General features: G+C 38.3%; 1 long non-coding RNA gene across 1 annotated transcript in view; it reads right to left on the bottom strand.

The window, feature by feature from the left end:
- Positions 1-19,431, bottom strand: part of LOC147578204 (uncharacterized) — a 192,728-nt gene that overhangs the window by 27,244 nt on the left and 146,053 nt on the right. The gene's annotated exons all lie outside the window — the stretch shown is intronic.

The raw sequence follows: 19,431 nt of genomic DNA, 5'->3' as shown, positions 1-19,431 counted from the left end.
TTATTCTCCATCAAAATAGTTCTTCCTTCACTGCTCTCTATCCAATGAATGGAAAGGGATTGCTCAATCTGGAAAGCTCCTCACTTTCTGTTCCCTTCACTCTTTTTAAATTTTTTTTAAAAATTATTTTAATGTTGATTTATTTTTGAAAGAGAGAGAGAGAGAGAGAGTGTGTGTGTGTGTGTGTGTGTGTGTGTGTGAGCAGGGTGGGGGCAGAGAGAGAGGGAGACACGGATTCCAAAGCAGGCTCCAGGCTCTGAGCTGTCAGCACAGAGCCCAACGTGGGGCTCAAATTCACGAACCGGTGAGATCATGACCGGAGCTGAAGTCAGACGCTCACTGACTGAGCCACCCAGGCGCCCCTTTGTTCCCTTCACTCTTAAGGACATGCTGATGCTACCCAAATAATTATTGCATTTATGTCTCTCATTTCTACTGCTAATACGTTAGTTATACCTATCATCATCTCTTATATAGATTACTGTAACAATCACCTAATTAAGTATTTTTCAAAATGTGGTTTATAACCCCTTAATGAGGCACCAAATCAATGTACTGGGCCATACCAAGCTTTAAAAAAAAAAAATCTTAAGCTTACTTCTTTATACAATCCAGACATTAGCAGCATCGAATTAGCAGCAACACAGAAGCATTTACTGGAAGCTTTCTTTTTTTCATAAAGGTCAAAATACTCGAAAACATTTTTAATGAGCACAAAGAAACATTTAACAAAGAAAGTCAGTCTTCTGCTCTGATACACTTAACCTGAGCGGAGGAATGTTTTATACGAATAGCACTTAGTGGATAGCATTATCAAATTCAGTGGCAATTTGGTTTTAAGATGATTTACGTATGCATCATGATTATGAAAGACTATTTCTCCACAGTGTTACTCTCCAGAAGCCATATTCATCATGCCTCCTGCCCCAAAAAGGTTAGCTCCTTGGAATAAATTCTTTCTCCCTTTCTACATATTAGCTCCCATCTAATGGTAGTTCCATTAGCAACCATCTTGGATTTGAAATAGCAGTTGGATACTCTTACTTCAACTTGGTCCAGGTCCATGATCTGGGTGGGAGCTGAGTTTTTCACTCACTGTGAAATTTTTTCCCATGTCAATGTGTCCAATAATCGTGCCTCCCTAAAATTTTTCCCCTTCAGCAAACTGTGAATTTGAACAGGAGTCATTCCATGTCTCTCTACCAGTAGCTCAACCAGGTTCCATCTTCCAGCCCTTGAGAGCAATGTGGATGGGATACAGTTCCCTTGACTGACAAGCACAGGATGGCAAGGGGTCTCCAATGTCTACTTGGCTTAAGACAAAACAGCCGAACCTGGCGCTCCCTAAGCTCTCTGGCCCTTTAGCGTTACTCTTGTGGCCTCATTATCTTGCTCAGTTGTTTTCTTGGTTGTTGCAGCCAAGCTCCAGGAGGGCTGGAACTGTGTTGGGTTCACTGCTGTATCTCAAGCACTTCCCCCTGTCTACTCCTCTGCTATTTGCATTTCTGACCATCTTGCTTTGTGGCTTCAGAGAAAACACTCTTCCATTTGTCTCAGTATCTTCCTGTCCCACGAAGGGCTGGGCAAATCGGCATCCCCAGGAAAGGTACTGCCTTCCTGTGGCAGGGGACCCTCCCGTGGTCTCCAGATCTGCCTGGCCTGCCATTCCCAGTATGGGGCCTACCAAGGGCTGTGGCCATGCAGGGGACGGTCCTCAGCATCCTGTGGCCCAATAAGAGCACTTGGACAAGGACCACAATCAGATGAGGGGACTGTACCCTCCCTGCATAGGCTTGCTTCCAGGTGACCCCTGCCTGAGGTTGTTTGTCCCCCTCCCCAGACCACCTCCCCAGACCCCTGCCTGGCCACTCTAACCAGAATTTAAAAAAAAAAACATGAAATAGAATGCAATGGAGTAGTAAATATTTGAGTGCAGCACATGCAGTGAAGTCCAACTATTTTTTTATAGTTGTACGTATTCAGGGTTTACAGTGTAACACTGTGGATCATAGTCAGAAGAATTGAAAGGTGCTATTTTAATTTGTTACCCTGTCTGCATTTCTTCCCCCCTCACATTCACTTTCCACCCTAGGAATGACCTTTCTAACAAGTGAGTGCAATACGGGGAATCTTTAAACTCTGTATGTCAAGTAAGGCAAAGCTAGGCTTGAAGTCAGGCAAAGTCTGACATTTAATGGTGGTGTGATAATGGGAGAGTTAAGTAAACACTGACCCTCCACCTCCTCAGCTTTATAGTGCAAATAATAGCTTCATGAATTCAGGGCTGTAGGCCAGCCCCATGCCAACCACTTTAAATCATTTAGCTCTAATCTTTGCAATAATCCCAAGGTACTTCTTATTATCCTCATTTTGTTACAGAAACTGAAGCTCAGAGAGGTAAAGAAACTTGCTCAATGCCAGGTTGCTAATATGTTGCTGAGCAAGGAGTTCATTTCTAGATTCTCCACGCTCTCCATGGAGCATGTATTTCTACCTGCATAACGTTGCAGATTTGTATTCCCATGGCAATTTGTATTGACTGCTCACACATGCATTTAACTCAATCAATTCCGTATTTATTAGGCATCAGTTAAGTACACGGCACTGACCTGGGGACCAGGGGGGAAAGAGAAGAGTAAAATGCCATCTGTTCCTATGGAACGTACACTTAACTTGGAGAGAAAACACCGGGAGACACAGAGCAGCAGCAGCAAGCTTAGTGGTGGTGCTCAGTACCTGAAGCACCTTAGACATTTAAAAAATTGTAACACGTGTTATTCTGTATAAATTTAAATGATAGTTAATGAAAGAAATCAATTTATATTTTATGCAATGCCTAAGGGATCCAGAGTATGGATACAATCTATAGATAAGGGCTCTATATGGATATAAATGAGTGAAGTTACTTTTTTTTTTCAGAAGATGCCCCATTTCATAGATTCAGATTATTGGAATAATGTAGTCTCTTACACTTTAAAAGTAAACCACATACATTTGTGCTTGATTTAATTATCAACACTTCTTTTTTTTTTCAAATAAATTGGTCTGTTTTGCAGTTAAGAACTAATAGGGAACAGTTTTTAAAAAATCATTCTTTAAAAGGCTCACAGGAAGCTGTATACTTAGTCACTCATAAGAACAAACCTCGCCCTTCCACATCTTGTTTACTCTCTCTGCTGTCCCTATTTATTGTTTCCAATTGATTTTCCACTCCTCTAGTGAGCACCATGTTCCCAACAAAGCTGGGAAATTCAGTTTATATATGTGTTACTGACTTACCAGGTTTTCTATCAGGAGTTATTTAATATGATTAAGGTGGATGGCAGGATGGAAAGGATATGATACACAAACTGAACGCAGAGAATGTGGATTTGGAGGGAATAACCTGAAGGTTCTGTTGCTCTCATGCAGCCCATCCCTACAGTGTGAGGGAGATGGAAGGGCTAACAATATGCCCTAGGACCTTTGCAGGGGTCGATATGAAAGAAACAGTCACTGGGCATATGGGTGGCTCAGTCGATTAAGCTTCCGACTTCGGCTCAGGTCATGATGTCACAGTTCTTGAGTCTGAGCCCCACGTCTGGCTCTGTATTGACAGCTCAGAACCTGGAGCCTGCTTCGGATTCTGTGTCTCCCTCTCTCTCTCTTTGCTCCTCCCCCGCTCCCATCTCTCTCCCTCTCTCTCTCTCTTTCAAAAATAAATAAACATTTAAAAAAAAAAGAAAAGAAAAAAGAAAGAAACAGTCACACCAGATTTCTCTTTGAAGTATTAAAAAACCAAAAACTGACATGAGCTATATCATTACCTTGGTTTAACACTTACTCGAAATTTATACTCTGTTATCATTTCCTAAAACTAAGCTCTGTGGTGTCTTAGCTACAACCTATGAGAAAACCCTAAGAAGAAATCCTAGAAAGAATTGAGTTTTCATCTTTCTTCCTTTTAGTTTCTTTCCTTGCAAATAAAATTAGTATTAAAGCCTCTAGAACAAAATCAGTACTACTCATATCCTGTTTAGGTAAGCTAAATGACGTACATGTTTATCCAGAAACCAAAAGTTCCTTTCACTTTTTTTTTCCACACCGGAGTTTCAAAGGATATCAGGATATTTCTCAAAGAGTTGGGAATTTGCCACGTAGGTGCACACTCCCAGAGGTACATGATAAATGGGATTGTCTTGTTAATGAACCAAAGAGTTAAAAAAAATTTTTAAATTCTTTAAAGAATGATCAGATCCATGATAAAATATCCGGGAAAGATCTTTAAAAACATTGTCACAAGTATGAAAACTAGACAAAACATTTGACAAGAAAAAAGACAACTTGAGCTATAATACATACAAAACTCCCAGCTGCCACAATATTCCCAGGCAGCACGAGATAAGAGGATTCCATTCTTGTGATGTGTGGGAGTTAATACATACAAAAGAAAACAATGGCTTATGCTTAGTGAAGGCACAATATGAAAATTTACACATCATTTCATATTTGACAGGAAGATTATACGGATCAGGTTTAATCCACTGTGAACTTACTATAACATATATGTTACTGGGCTCTGTAGCACTGTGAAGTAAAAGGCATTCTCTCATAGGCATGCCTATGGTTAAATTTGCAAAATAATAAGCCAGAAACTAAGAAATGGAAAATAGACACCATCCCTTCTCCAAGACAATATAAAAAGTTCTAGACCATGTGGAATAGCAGGAAAAAATTAAACTATAAAGGAAGGCACACACATTAGAAACGAAAAGCTAAGTAATAAACTTTACAAAAGTTACAGTCAGATTAAGTGCATGTTATCTTGAAGGAAGTTGATAACATTGGTTTCTCAGGTATGTCAAAGTGGAGTGACAGGATATCAGAGAAGATGCAATTACAAAGCAGAAAGTTGGTTTCATTCACTTGGAAAAAATACATTGAGTGCTTCCTATGAACACATCACCATGCTGCATGTGAAACACTCTTTTAAAAGTTAATAGATGTGATTTTGTGTCCTGTTCTAGGGTTTGCATTTTTATATGCATGATCAAATAGTTGTGAAGTGTGAATCCAATGGAATTTTATTATTATTATTATTATTATTATTATTATTATTTTAGAGAGAGTGTGAGTGGGGGAGAGGGATTGAGGTAGAGAGAAAGAGAGAGAGAGAGAGCAAGAGAGAGGGAGAATCTCAAGCAGGCTCCACACTGCGTCCTCATCCACCCGATGAGGGGCTCAATCCCACGACCCTGGGATCATGACCTGAGCCAAAATCAACAGTCAGATACTCAACTGACTGAACCACCCAGGTACCCCTCCAATGATATTTTTAAAACTATTTTCAGTTTTAATCCCTTTTAGAAGGTACAGACATTTAAAATGGTAATGTGAAACGATTGCTGCACTCATCTGGGCTAAAAGTGACATATGAAAGAAAGAAGTGTAATGTTGGCTGTATACACGTGGGTAAGTGCGTATATGTGCATGAACATACTTGCGTATGTGTTGAGGGGCAGTCTCCAGTTGAATTGAGCATGTTAGAGAAATTCAGCAGACATTCTCTTGTCTTCCTGCTTCCGCATCTCATAAAGCCACTCTTCAGCTTTCAGGTTCCTAAGTTATTTGGCCACTTTTTGGTGTGAGGAGTCTTTTACCAAAGGTCTTATTTATGTGCCCTGAAATGTAGGCTTATTGATGAACTTCACAAATCACTTGTTTTTGTTAATAAGGTCAAAGGTAACTGATGGTTACTGGAAGGGATGCAGAGGGGGTCATGGGTTAAACAGGTGATGGGCATTAAGGACGGCACTTGTAGTGACGAGCATTGGGTGTTGTACATAAGTGGTGAATCACGAAAGTCTACACTGGAAACTACTATTTCGCTGTATGTTAACCAGCTGGAACTAAAATAAAAACTTGGAGAAAAAAAAAATTCAAAGGACAATGGCTTTGGTAACTAGCAATGCTTCAGTCTAAGGAATAATGAATCATTATACTTAAAAAGTTGAACATCACTTTCACTGTTGATATTTACAATTGATATGGTAGGTAATCACATAAAGGTTTTTACTGTGTAACAAGCTTGATCCCATATAAAACACTCTTTAATTGATCGCTTTACATCTAGTTTTCTAAATAATTATGTGGAATAGATAGGATAAAACTTCAAAATTTTATATTTTAAATAAATGTAGTTTATTGTATGTCAATTATATCTCAATAAAGCTTTGTTAAAAAATCCAATCTTAAATGTGTTTTTTTGTTTTTTTTTAGGGGCGCCTGGGTGGCGCAGTCGGTTAAGCGTCCGACTTCAGCCAGGTCATGATCTCGCGGTCCGTGAGTTCGAGCCCGCATCGGGCTCTGTGCTGACAGCTCAGAGCCTGGAGCCTGTTTCTGATTCTGTGTCTCCCTCTCTCTCTGCCCCTCCCCCGTTCATGCTCTGTCTCTCTCTGTCCCAAAAATAAATAAACGTTGGAAAAAAAAAATTTTAAATAAATGTGTTTTTTTTTAATGTTTATTTATTTTTGAGAAAAAGAGAGAGAGAGAGAGCATGAGTTGGGGAGGGGCAGAGAGAGAGAGAGAGAGGGAGACACAGAATCTGAAGCAGGCTCCAGGCTCTGAGCTGTCAGCACAGAGCCCAACATGGGGCTCAAACTCACAAAATGCGAGATTGTGACCTGAGTGGAAGTAAGACACTTAACTGACTGAGCCACCCGGGCACCCCAAAGATCCAATCTTAACTGTCAAGTTATTTCTGCCCAAATGAACTATGAAAATATAACTATATATTACACATACCTGGGGATAAAGATGAAAAATAAAGATAAGAAAATAGAACCACAGACATATGATTGGCAGGACAGGTCTTTCTTCTCATGCTACATATGAAGTTCATGTCTCCAGTGACTTATCACTTTCAACTTTTCCAGAAACACCCAACAGTTTGCTTTCATCACCAAAGAACTAGTAACCTCCTAAATCCTCAGGTCTCTCAAGAAGCTAATGCTACAAAATTATCTCATAGGATTGTAGTTGCATAACCCAGGGAGCAGATTTAATAGCTTTTATTGATAATGGGGAAGGCAAGTGAAAGCAATGATTCAAGGACAAGAAAGACAGTTTGGTACCTTTATTTTACCACTAATATCTAAAAGGAAAAAGGCTGTTGAAAAATAGGAATTGGTGTTCAGAACACCCCTGTCATCCCTTGTTTACTGCGGCCAAAGTGGTATTTCAAGTATGTTTCAAATGGTATCTGATCATTATCTTCCCTGCTTAAAAATTCTACAATGGTGGCTTCCTGCTGGCCACTGCCTTTAGGAGGAGTCCTTAGCATGGTTCACCAAGTGCTTTAGGATTTGACCCCTGCCCACTTTTTCAGCCTCAGTTCATCTCTCTGTCTCCTACTGAATCCACAGTCATTCTGAAAGCCTGTAAGAACCTTCAAAGCCTTTACATGTTGTAACGCAGTTTCGCAGTTTCGATTCACCAGGAAGCAGACTCCTGGGGAGTTTAGTGTTCAGGATGTTTATTAGGGAGTGCCCTTGAAATCAACACCCATGCAAGGGAGGGAGCGGAAACAGGAGTGGGAGAAAGCAAGCTGTGATGCAAGCCCCACAGCCTCAGACACCCGTGCCAGGTGCTGTGCAACTGAAATGACCCATCAGAGTGGCCTAGGTGTACGTGACTTTGGGCAAGGCATCTCTCTACAGCTGAGGCAATGCCTAAAGGGGCTGCCAGCACTGCTGATGCTGGGGGCAGCATATCCTTCTTTAAAGGAGGATCCGTGCAGGGCATTTGCATGCTCCCCTCTCCGTGGTATCCACTTAGTGTGAAGCTCTCTTCTCCGGTTCACCCTGGTAACTTCTGCTGGTCCCTCAGATCTCAGCCAGAGAGAGCACTTCTTCAGAGAGCACCCCCCAAATGCCCGAGCCAGCTCAAACTTCCACATTTCTTTTGTACCATCCTTGTCATAATTCTTATCATACTTAATTGTGATTCGTCGATGATAACTCCGTGAGGACAGAGATAACTTCCATAGTAGTCACCTCTGATCCTTAATGCCTGCCAAGTGATGGCATATACTGTGTACTCAGTGATTACTGATTGAGTCCGTGAATGAATCCGAGGACTAAGTGGCACTGCAAAGAGCAAACACATTGTGCTTGCCAACACATCTAATACACCGATTTGTTGTGGCATGATGCTGAGGCAGAGACTTCCTTCAGGCTCTGGCGTCAGACGGCCCACCCCATCACACTCTAGCTGTGTGACCTGGGGAAGGTTAATCTGTATACGCATCCACTCCTTCACCTATACTATTACTACTACTAGCAACTAAAGTATTTTCTCCATAAGGGTGTAGGGAGAGTTCAATGAAACCATCTATGTTAAGGGTTTATCATAGCTCATGGATCGTAGGTATGCATCACTAAAAGTCAGCTGTAATCACCATCTATAAGTTCTTAATATGCCTCAAAAAAAAACTATTAGGAAAAGTTTTCATTTGTTGCTTTAAAATCCATGAAAATAGTGGAAAAATTAGAACTTTGTGGATTTCCCTACACTTACTTTATGGCTTAAGCTTAGTTTTTAATTTAGTTTTAACTGTAGGAGAGGAGAATGGCATTATTTTCTCATGTACTCAGGGTCTTCCAAGATTTTGAATAAATACTGATCCTGTCCTCTCCTCGCACAACCTGGGCACCTCATTCAATATACTGATTATCTTGTACCTTACAAATATTGGTGGCGGGGGGGCGGGGATGTGTGCATGTATGTATGTGTGTGTTTGTGAAACATGTTTTTGCTTATGTCTGAAATGCCTTTTCTTACCTTAGGAGATTTCTACTTCAGCATGAATGGACTCCTCAGCTCAAAAAACACCTTCTGAAAGAAGTCTTCCCTGACTTCTCCCATTGCTTCTCCTGCCTTTACAGGAGTAAAAGCTTTCACAGGTAAATAAGCAGTCATAAAACCATTTACACACCTGGACTGTTGTTTTAATCACCCCTGCATCGCACCTCCCCATTAGACTGTGAGCTTCCTGAAAGTACATCTTCTTTATCTTTTGTATCTGGAACATTCAGACACTCAATAGATGTTTGCTGGGTTGATCTGAATTAGAAGAAAAGCACCAAATCTCTTCAGAATGACACAAATGATAAAGAGATTTAGGTAATCTGTAATGTGCTCAAAAAAACCAGTAGGATTTAAGAAGAAGAAGTCAAATATTTTCTTTTTAATTTAAATATAATACTCACATAAAGAAAAATGCCTGAAATAATAATGTATTACACAATGAATGGTCACAAAAGGAACATATCTGACCAGGTTAAGAAATAGAACATTCAGAAGCCCCTCTTGTGTCCCCCTGCCAAGCACTTATCTTTATATATTTTCTCTTATATCAGAAAGCCTATCTGAGCCTTTAGAGGTTAAATTTTCCCCTTCATAAATAATTTAAAAAATTAATCATCCCATACAAATATTTATTTATTCAAATTATTTATGGGAAATAAATAACTGTCCTACCCTGCTTTCTTTCTTTTTTCTTTTTTTTATGTTTATTTATTTATTTGGAGAGAGAGATAGAGTGTGAGCATAGGAGGGACAGAGAAAAACAGAAAATCTGAAATAGGCTCCAGGCTCTGAGCTGTCAGCACACAGCCTGATGCAATGCTTGAACCCAAGAATCGTGAGATGATGACCTGGGCTGAAGTCGGAGGCTTAATTGACTGAGCCACCTAGGCATCCCCCTATCCTGCTTTCTTTATGGGCTGCCATGGCAACAGAATGTCAGTCGCTTACCTCCATCCTTTCACTGACATGTACTTTCAAATTCTCTCAACTTCTTAAAGAAATACATTTAGCAGCACACTTCTATGCCTTTATGACTCATTTCTGGGGGTTCTGCTTCCTCCTTTGTCTCTTTTTACTATGTGTTCTGTGTCTGTCCCCATATTCTTCCCAATTGAAACACTCTCCCCCGGGGAATTGTGAATCACCTGCCCTCTCTCTATCTAACCCCTCCACTATTATATGCTTTTAAGATCTCCAACAGGACTTGAAGTTTTGAGGAGTATTTAAAATAAGATCCAAACAGGAATTCTGTATTTAATTCAGCATGTAAAGATGAAGAGAGCTCAATATAGGAAGATGGGCCAATGACATTGTAGAAAAGATGACAAATTCAGAGAAAATGATTTATTCTCTTCGAAGTACCAGGCAAAAGGACATGAGGAAACCGAAACCACCAGCAACCTCAAAGGGGTTAATAATAAGAGTTGTACTCGGGATACAGATGCCGCAGTGATGTAGACATCAGTACTACAGAAAGTTGTAAAAGGTACAATTAACTGAAAATGTTATTTATTACTCAGCTAGAAGAAAGAAAATTAATTCTCAAAAGAACAGACTACTTCTCTGGAAATGTCTCATTTCTTTACGTGTCACTGCATGTTGGTTTTATTATTATTATTATTATTTGTAACGGTTCTTTCCATTTCTTGTCAACCTTATGTCATTTAAAGAATTGGTATTTGCTGAAATTTGCAATTACAAGATCATGCTAGGAATCAAAGTGCTTCTCTTAAGTCTTCATGAGATGCTTCTCATCATATCCTTTAAAAACATTAAAAAGTTGTACTGGTATGTATGTTTGAGCTAGCCTTATATATTACGGATGAAAGACTGATCTGGGAAATTCAGTGTAAGGATACATGGTGACTACAATCAATAAGAATAAATTCTGGGATCTGATAGCATTCACATTATTTCATGATAGTTTAGTCAAAGTGTCTTCAATAACTTATTGCTCCCATTTGAAAAAATATATAAAGGGTAATGTAGTTACAAAAATCCCACCTACAATAGAAATCCTTAGGGGTGCCTGGGTAACTCAGTTGGTTAAGTGTCCAATTTCAGCTCGTCATGATCTTGCAGTTCGTGAGTTTGAGCCCCGAGTTGGGCTCTGTGCTGACAGCTCAGAGCCTGGAGCCTGCTTCAGATTCTGTGTGTGTCACTCTCTCTGCCCCTCCCCAACTCATGCTCTGTCTTTCTCTCAAAGATAAATAAACATTAAAAGCATTAAAACATTAAAAACATTATGTATCCATTAACATAAGTATGTGTTTCCCTGACAGATTTTGAGAATCTTAGAGAAGAAAATGTGTGTTATTCATCCACAGCATCTAGGATGATGCCTAAAATGTTGGTGCTTCAAGCTTCCTAAACTAAAAACCTCAGTGTTAGTCTCAGGATCTCTCCCTCACTAACTACTTGCAACAACCACATTTTTTTACCAGGGAAGAGAAATATCTTTGAAATCTCACCTTTCTTCACCATCCCCAATTCTAAGCTAAAGTCTATGCCCTCAAGGTCTACTGCATTGGCCTTTTCACTGGTCCCACTGCTTCTCTTCTCTATACTTGACGGTCTATCTTCCTCACTGCCTTAAGGAAACTTTTCAAGTGTCACCTATGTGCCAAGTACCTTGTTAAGCATTTCAAATACATTATCTCCCTTAATACCCACAATATGCAGCAAAGATGTATTACTGTGGTATTTCTACTTGAGGAAATTAAGGGAGATTAAGTACTTTTTCTAGCAAATATGGTGGTTAAGTGCTAGAGCTGGTATTTAAACTTTCTTCTTTCTGACATTAGCTGTCGTCACTCTCTTGCTGGTCATGTTATATTCTTGCTTTAAAAATCTCCACTGAAAAGAGTTTTTACTACTGGATCTTACTTGTAGAACAAAATAGAAACTCCCTGATTTAACATACAAAGAAAAAGAAGTCCTCCCCAATATAACTGCACCCACTTTTCAAGCCTCCTATACATCTGTCTGTATAGCATATAATAAGCCCCAGCAGGTCTGGACTTCTCACAATTCCTCAAACTTCCAGCCCTTCCATAATTCTGCATCTTCATAGGTTTTTGTCTGGAATGATCTTTCTCATCTTTTCCTGGCACATTTAACCTTCAAGAGTCAACTCGTGTAAAAATCAATTGCTTAGAGAAGATTTCCTTGACTTTTCAGGGAGCTGTTTGCTCTATCCTATTGATCACATGAATGTAAAAACATTCCAAATCACATTACAACCCATTAAAGAGACCTTGTGTTTCTGATGCTTTCACTGTGAGATGTTTATTTATTTAAAAAAAAATTTTTTTTTAACGTTTATTTATTTTTGGGACAGAGAGAGACAGAGCATGAACGGGGGAGGGGCAGAGAGAGAGGGAGACACAGAATCGGAAACAGGCTCCAGGCTCTGAGCCATCAGTCCAGAGCCCGACGCGGGGCTCGAACTCACGGACCGTTAGATCGTGACCTGAGCCGAAGTCAGACGCTCAAACGACTGAGCCACCCACGTGCGCCAAGATGTTTATTTTTTAATGTTTAGTTATTTTGAGAGACTGTGAGCTGGAGAGGGGCAGAGGAGAGGAGAACAAAAGATCTGGGTGGGCTCCATGCTGACAGCAGTGTGCCAGTGAACCCAATGTGGGGCTTGAACTCATGAGCCATGAGATCATGACGTGAGCAGAAAATCAACCAACTGAGCCACCCAGGTGCCTGTCACTGTGAAATCTTCAAAGCCATAGTTGGGTGTGTTTATTCAAATTGGTATCTGTCTTAGTCAGTTCAGGCTGCTATAACAAAACTACCAAAGACTGGGTGCATTAACAACAGAAATTTATTTCTCACATTTCTGGGGGCTAGGATGTCCAAGATCAATGTGCTGGACAATTTGGTTGCCAGTCAGAGCCTTCTTGCTGTGTCCTTACATGCCTGAGAGAAAATCATCTATCTTCTTCTAAGGGCACTAACCCTATTCATGAGGGCTCCATCCACATGACCTACTTAGCTTCCAAAGACTCCACCTCCAAATACCATCACAACAGGGATTAAGCTTTGACATATGAATTTGAGAGTGGGAGGACATAAACATTTTGTCTATAGCAGTATCTCTAACACATGGTTTAAAATTTTTGCTGAAGAAGGATGGAAGGATTAAACAGTGGTAACAGAAAAAAATTTTCCTGACTTGCCCCCTTCCCCCCAGGAAGCAGCTAAGAAACAGGCTTGTTGATGAAAGCAATCTGCTTAGCTTTCAAAATGTTATTGCTTCAGCAGGCATTTTGTAAAATCATTAAGAGGAAGACACAATTAGCAAAGAATAAAAACTATTCAATCTAAATAAACAGTGCAACAATAACAGCAGCTAACCTTTATTGCTCAATTACTACCAAATTGTTCCGCTTTCATGAGCAAATTCATTTAATCCTTACAACAACCCTATTAAGTAGTTAATTCTGTTATAAGCTGCCTTTGGGAACTGAGGAAACTGAGGCACTGAAGATTTCCCTGAATCTAGAGCCATAAAGAAAACCGATGTCAGAGAAAAGGATTTTCAAAAGATTAAAATTTCCCATCTCTGTTCTAATTCTTTGGGGAAAGATTCAAATGAGAAAGACCTATGTATGAATAACCAGTAAGGCTTTTTAAGACTAAACTGGCCCATAGGAAAATCTATCATGTTTCTATAGAATGTACTTAAGGAAGGCAAGTGAGACTCAAATTATTATAAGAATTAAATTAAAAGACTATGATGTAAACAGATTTATCAAGGGAGCTTTTACAGATATATATGTAACACTATGGTACAGGTTTCAGGGATACAAAAGAACTGTAAAATATGATTCCTGCTCCAAAGAAAACACACTGTTATTGCTGAAGATGTGACTGTCACACTCAAAATAATTAGATAACAGATGATAAAATCTTACATTTTGTGGTACAGGCAATAAATGCAATTATAGAACAATAAATATATGTTAAATAGTCACGTTATTTATTTTTAAAGGTAATTTTGAAAATTAAACTGGGAATTCTTTTTCTCAAATGTTTCCAGAATCATTCCCTCCACAGAAGTTTTATAAAATGAAATTGCTACTCCTATAAAACTCCATAAAAATTAAGCTTAAGAGACAAAGAACAAAACTGAAACACAGTGCACAATTCAAGACTGAATTTGGATTAAAAAAAAAAAAACAAGCTTTGTTTCATGGTGTGAGTAAAATGGAATAGCATTAGGAAAACTGCTTCAGGAAGTCAGAACACAATATAAATCAGTCAAACTTTCCATACCTTTCTAGTTGCAGGAAATCTTAAAATATCACTCCATTCTGCCTGTGTGTGCAGCAAAGGCAAAGTTTTTAAGGCATTCAAAATATTTCGTAAGGTAGAGGTTATATGTTTTATCAAATTGAAGTAACAACTTGCATGTTAACCTGATTTATAAATAAGGAAGGAGAGAGTACATTATAAAAGACATAGGAAGTCTTGCCAAAAATGGAATGAAGGAAGAAACCCACAAGGGAAGGAAATCAATGAAAGTAAAGGCGAATAAAAGAAAAGATATTTTTCGGCCATTCAGTATTAAAAGGTTTCAAGCTTATCAAAATAATAATTAACTACAGAATCAGAACTACATAGATTTAAAAAAAATTTTTTAATGGATTTTCCAACATGCTGCTGATGTGTAGGGGAAGAAGACTTCAAGGGCTGAAGAAATGGAAGACACTGGGAAAACAGAGGTGCCTTAAGAATTTGATAGATGATACTGGGCCAAAAATATTCTGGAACTTAGTTCTTGAACTGAGAAGTTCAGAGTTATTAGGGTTTAGTTATCGGGCGTGCAGATAGTTCAGAATGACTTACTTAATTTAGGCATCTCAAAGGTCGTGCAATTATTAGGTCCTCAACCTCGAGAAGCTTTGCTAAAATAATTCAATGTCTTCGATTAGACCTCTAGGAGTTCATCTTATTTGCCACCTTTATTCTTAATTAAGGTCTTACTGTTACATATTATTTTATACTTGGATCTTCATTGTCACTATTTTTTAATACTTTGTAGGAAAATATATATTCACCTCTCTATATTGTGTGTGTCTATCTTCCAAATAAATTGTAGCTTGTTTCCAGGATGGCTACTATCAGTTTTTTTTTCCTTTTCTGTGTCTACTCCCTTGAATCTGGGCTGGTTTGTGACATCTTTGCCTAAAAGAATATGGTGAAATTGATGCTGCATGACTTCCAACACTAGCTCCCAGGTCTTGAACCCTCTGCTTGAATCTCTTAGAATGCTTACTGTTTAAGTTGTTTTGCTGTATGAAGCCAAAGTCAGACATGTAGAGTGGCCACAAGAAGAGAAGACAGAAATGCCCTACTAGTCCCCAGCTGTTGGAGAAATCTCAGCCCAGGAGCAAGACATGTGAGTTTCAAAGAAGCTTTCAAATGACTCCAGCCTCAGCTGACCCCAACTAAGAAGTGCCCAGCTCTGTCTGTTAACCCCCTGAGAAGTGAAACATAATAAATTATTGTTTTAAGCTACTAATGTTCCACAGAACAATACCATCATATTATACTTATTTCACTGGACCCCAAAATAAATGGCTATATTTTGTTGTAATTTTTAAGGGCCATAAAATAATACAATAAAAGTGATGCATACATGAATATACTCCAGACGTTTATATAATGAAAAATGGTTACATATTCTTTTTAATAAATAGACTTCATTTTTTATTTTATTTTTTAAAAAATGTTTACTTATTTTGAGGCAGAATGAGAGAAGGTGAGCATGAGTAGGGGAGAGGCAGAGAGATAGAGAATCCCAAGCAGGCTTCTCACTGTTAGCACAGAGCCTGACTTGGGGTTCGATCTCATGAACTGTGAGATCAGGATCTGAGCCAAAATCAAGAATCGGACGCTTATCTGACTCAGCCACCCAGGTGCCTCTACACTTTATTTTTTTGGAATAGGTTTAGGTTCACGGAAAAATTGAGTGGAAAGTATGGAGCATTCCTATATACCCTCACATATTCACAGAACTCTCCCACTAGTAACATCTGTGCCACAGTGGTACATTTGTTATAATGGATGAACCTACATCATCGCATCATTATCACCCAAATCCATAATTTACATTGTTACTCTGGTGTTGTATGATTTATGGGTTTTGACAAATGTATAATGACATGTATCCACTATTATGGTATCATACATGATAGTTTCACTGCCTTAAAAATCCTCTGTGTTCTGCCTATTTATCCCTGCCTCCCCTCTAACCCTAGGCAACCACTGATATTTTTTCTGTCTATATAGTTTTGCTTTTTCCAGAATGTCATACAGTTGGAATCATACAGTATGTAGTCTTTTCAAATTGGCTTTTTTCACTTAAAATATGCATTTAGGGTTCTTTCAATGTCTTCTCATGACCTGATTATATATTCTCTTTGAAAGAACACTCTCATATTTTCTTATCCCTGACTCATTCCTTAAATCCTTTTAAATTTAGTTTCTGTTATTACTCCTTTATGGAACTCCATGCGCTTAAAGGTCACAAAAGATTTCCTACTTCCAAAATCCAGCCTTTTCTGCAGCATTGACTATTGCTTCCCTCTATCTCCCTAAATTCTTGCCTATAGATTTTATGAAATTATTCTTTTTCTTCTCTTCAATCTTTCTCCTTCCTTTCATATCACCATCCCACACAGTCTTCAAGGCTAGGTACTCCCCAAAAGGCTGCCTTTGGCCTTGGCCATACCCCCCATTACCATTTCAGCATCTCTTTCTCTCACACCTATATTATCTTCCATGTAAAAATATCTAAGCATAATCTTTGATAGTTTCTCTTGCTTATTACATTCAGCCAGTTACCAAGACCTGTCAATTCTCCCTCCTTGTTACATCTTGCAATTGTTTCTTCCTTCCATTTCTTCAATCTCTTTCCTAGTTGAGGACCTCATTAACTCCTGTTTAGATAATGGCAATAGACTTATAGCCAATATATCTCTGTCTTATGACTATTTTCTTCTAGCTCATTTTATTCTGTCCTGCTAGATTGATTTCCCTGGACCGCCTTGCTGATTAATGCCTTACTTCAGTGTCATTTGAAGCATAAATGTGTATTTAGGATGATTGTGAAAAACTGTTGTTTTTGGATATAATTATGAGTAACTTGTAACTAGAGTAAAAATAATTAAATAAGTTAACATCCAATGAAAATGTATCAGATGAAATAAAAGGACATCATATCAATAAACTGAATGTCAAGAGAGGATGAATTAGATATCTCTTTGAGCCAACAAATATGTATAAAATTTTGAATTACAGTGCAAGGCAGAATAATGTATTATATAATAATTAAAATATTTATAATAGTACTTTTGTACTGGCATTCTAACTTTAATAAAATTTTTATTATTTTATTGAATTTAGGCCATGAGTGTTTTATCAAAATGTCCTATGTGGTATTATTTACATCTTGACAGGATGTTTTATGAAGCAAAATTTTATTCCCTTAAAATTTTCTCAAAATATGGAAAAAGCTACAAACTCATGCATAATATACATAAGTTATCTCTGAGCCCAAATGAAACATGTATAAAGAAAAGTTGAAAAAATTAGAGAAACATCAAATATTCAAAATACACATAAATGTTTTAAGTATATGACTAAGTTTAATTTGAGTACATGGAGGCTATAAATTCAAATTAAAATCTTGCCAAATTTTTATCCTTCCTATTGTTGATGAAGAATGTTAGAGATTTTTCCCAAATAGAAGTGCTAGGTACAAAGTCCCTTCTAGAAAACATATCAGTGAAAACCTCATTTCCTTAATTGTATTTTATCTTACACAAAAAGGGTAATGGTCATTTTAAAATGTGTTACTTCAGCTTCATGTGCATCAGACATTTTGGAATGGAGAACCAACTAGCAATAATTTTTAATGGACAGAATGGTATATAAAAGATGAATTCAATTGTACTTCTGCTACTTGCTTTCTGAGAGATTTCTGGGTCTTGGTCAACTAATAACATAGTGAGTTGGACTGAAAGAATACTAATAGAATGGAAAATCAGCAAAGAAAAATACCATCTAGTTGTCATCGACACTGAAACAAACGTGATCATTTACTGTCAACTTGGCATCACTGCTTTCCCATTTATGATCCATGCATTTCAGAAGAAAAACAGAACCATAGTTCCCAGAATCCTCCTCCCCAGTTGGTTCCAGGTCAGAGTCTGCCAGGAACAGGCACTTATGTGACATTGGAAAGGGAAGGAGTAGAAGCTATTATTCAAGCAGGGCAGTGACAGATAGACATGTGGGCTGACAATAGACAAGAGGTTCACGGCAGCTTATGGATGAATTCCAGCAAATTACCGTCTTTGGTTCCATAGACAATGGAGATGGCTAGTGGTAGCTGCTTGAGAATGATCTGTTGTAATGCTGCAAGCTTATATAGCTGGTAGAACTTCCTGGAGACTGAGGGAAATGGAGGCTCCCAAGAAAGTTTGGGGAGCCAACTACCTGTGCAATGCAAGCTGAGATTAGTGGCAACAGCTTCCTGGATCTTTAATCTCCCAACACTTCCAATGTTTGTGGAACTCTCAAATTCCCATATGAAAATTCCTATTTAGTCAACATACAGTAGCTCTTGTTTTTCTATAAGAGCTTTATTTAATACAACGTGCAGGTTACTATGCACTGCCCACACTGTTTTGATAGGGTGTTCGAAATTACTATGAATTTGCGGTTAAGTGAAAAAAAAAAGGAAAAAAATTACTATGCATTGTAATAGAGTATAGAATTATTAACCGAAACCAACAAAACACACTACATATGAGAGACTTTTTTTTTTTTTAATTTGAGAGAGAGAGAGCACACTCCAGAAAAGAGGGGCAGAGGAAGAGAGACAGAATGTTAAGCTTACCGTGGAGCCCGAAACGGGGCTTGATCCCATGACCCTGGGATCATGACCTGAGCCAAAATCAAGAGTCAGATGCTCAACCGACCGAACGACCCAGGTGCCCCACGTATGAGAAATTTTTAAATTACCTTGTCATGTACTTACACATGTTTAAACAAGACAGAATAGGAGCTGTAACATTTTAAAAAGGTGTTTGAACAAAAGAAAGCTTTAAAAACATTCCATATAAAAATATTAACATAGCAGGCCTTATAAAACTAAATATTGGCTACTTTCAGGGATGCAGCTAGTCTGCTGGAATCTCCTAAAGAAATAACCAAACTGATATGCCTCAAGAATATAAATGTTTCTTAGGTAATATGTGCTAAATATTCTATTATTTACTGCAGATGTAAATTTTTTAACCTTCTTGATCTGTATTGTAACGGGCTTTCTAGATACACTCTAACAGTCCATACTTCTACTTGCATCGTTGGAGAATGCCCGTTTCGCTATATCCTTGCCTACATTATGATACTTTTTTTAGCTTTTTAGCTAGTAAGATTTCAATAGCATTTTAAAGAAAGTTGTTTCTCTTGGCCTTTGAGTTATCTGGCCTTTATAATATTAGTCTTATCTACATAAGAAAACACAAATCTAAACACCAGGAAACATGATATTATTCT

The sequence above is a fragment of the Puma concolor genome, chromosome C1, assembly GCF_028749965.1.
Source record: "Puma concolor isolate L17-30 chromosome C1, mPumCon1.1.hap2, whole genome shotgun sequence".
Lineage (NCBI taxonomy): Eukaryota > Metazoa > Chordata > Mammalia > Carnivora > Felidae > Puma > Puma concolor.
This window is presented reverse-complemented; position numbering and strand designations above follow the sequence as displayed.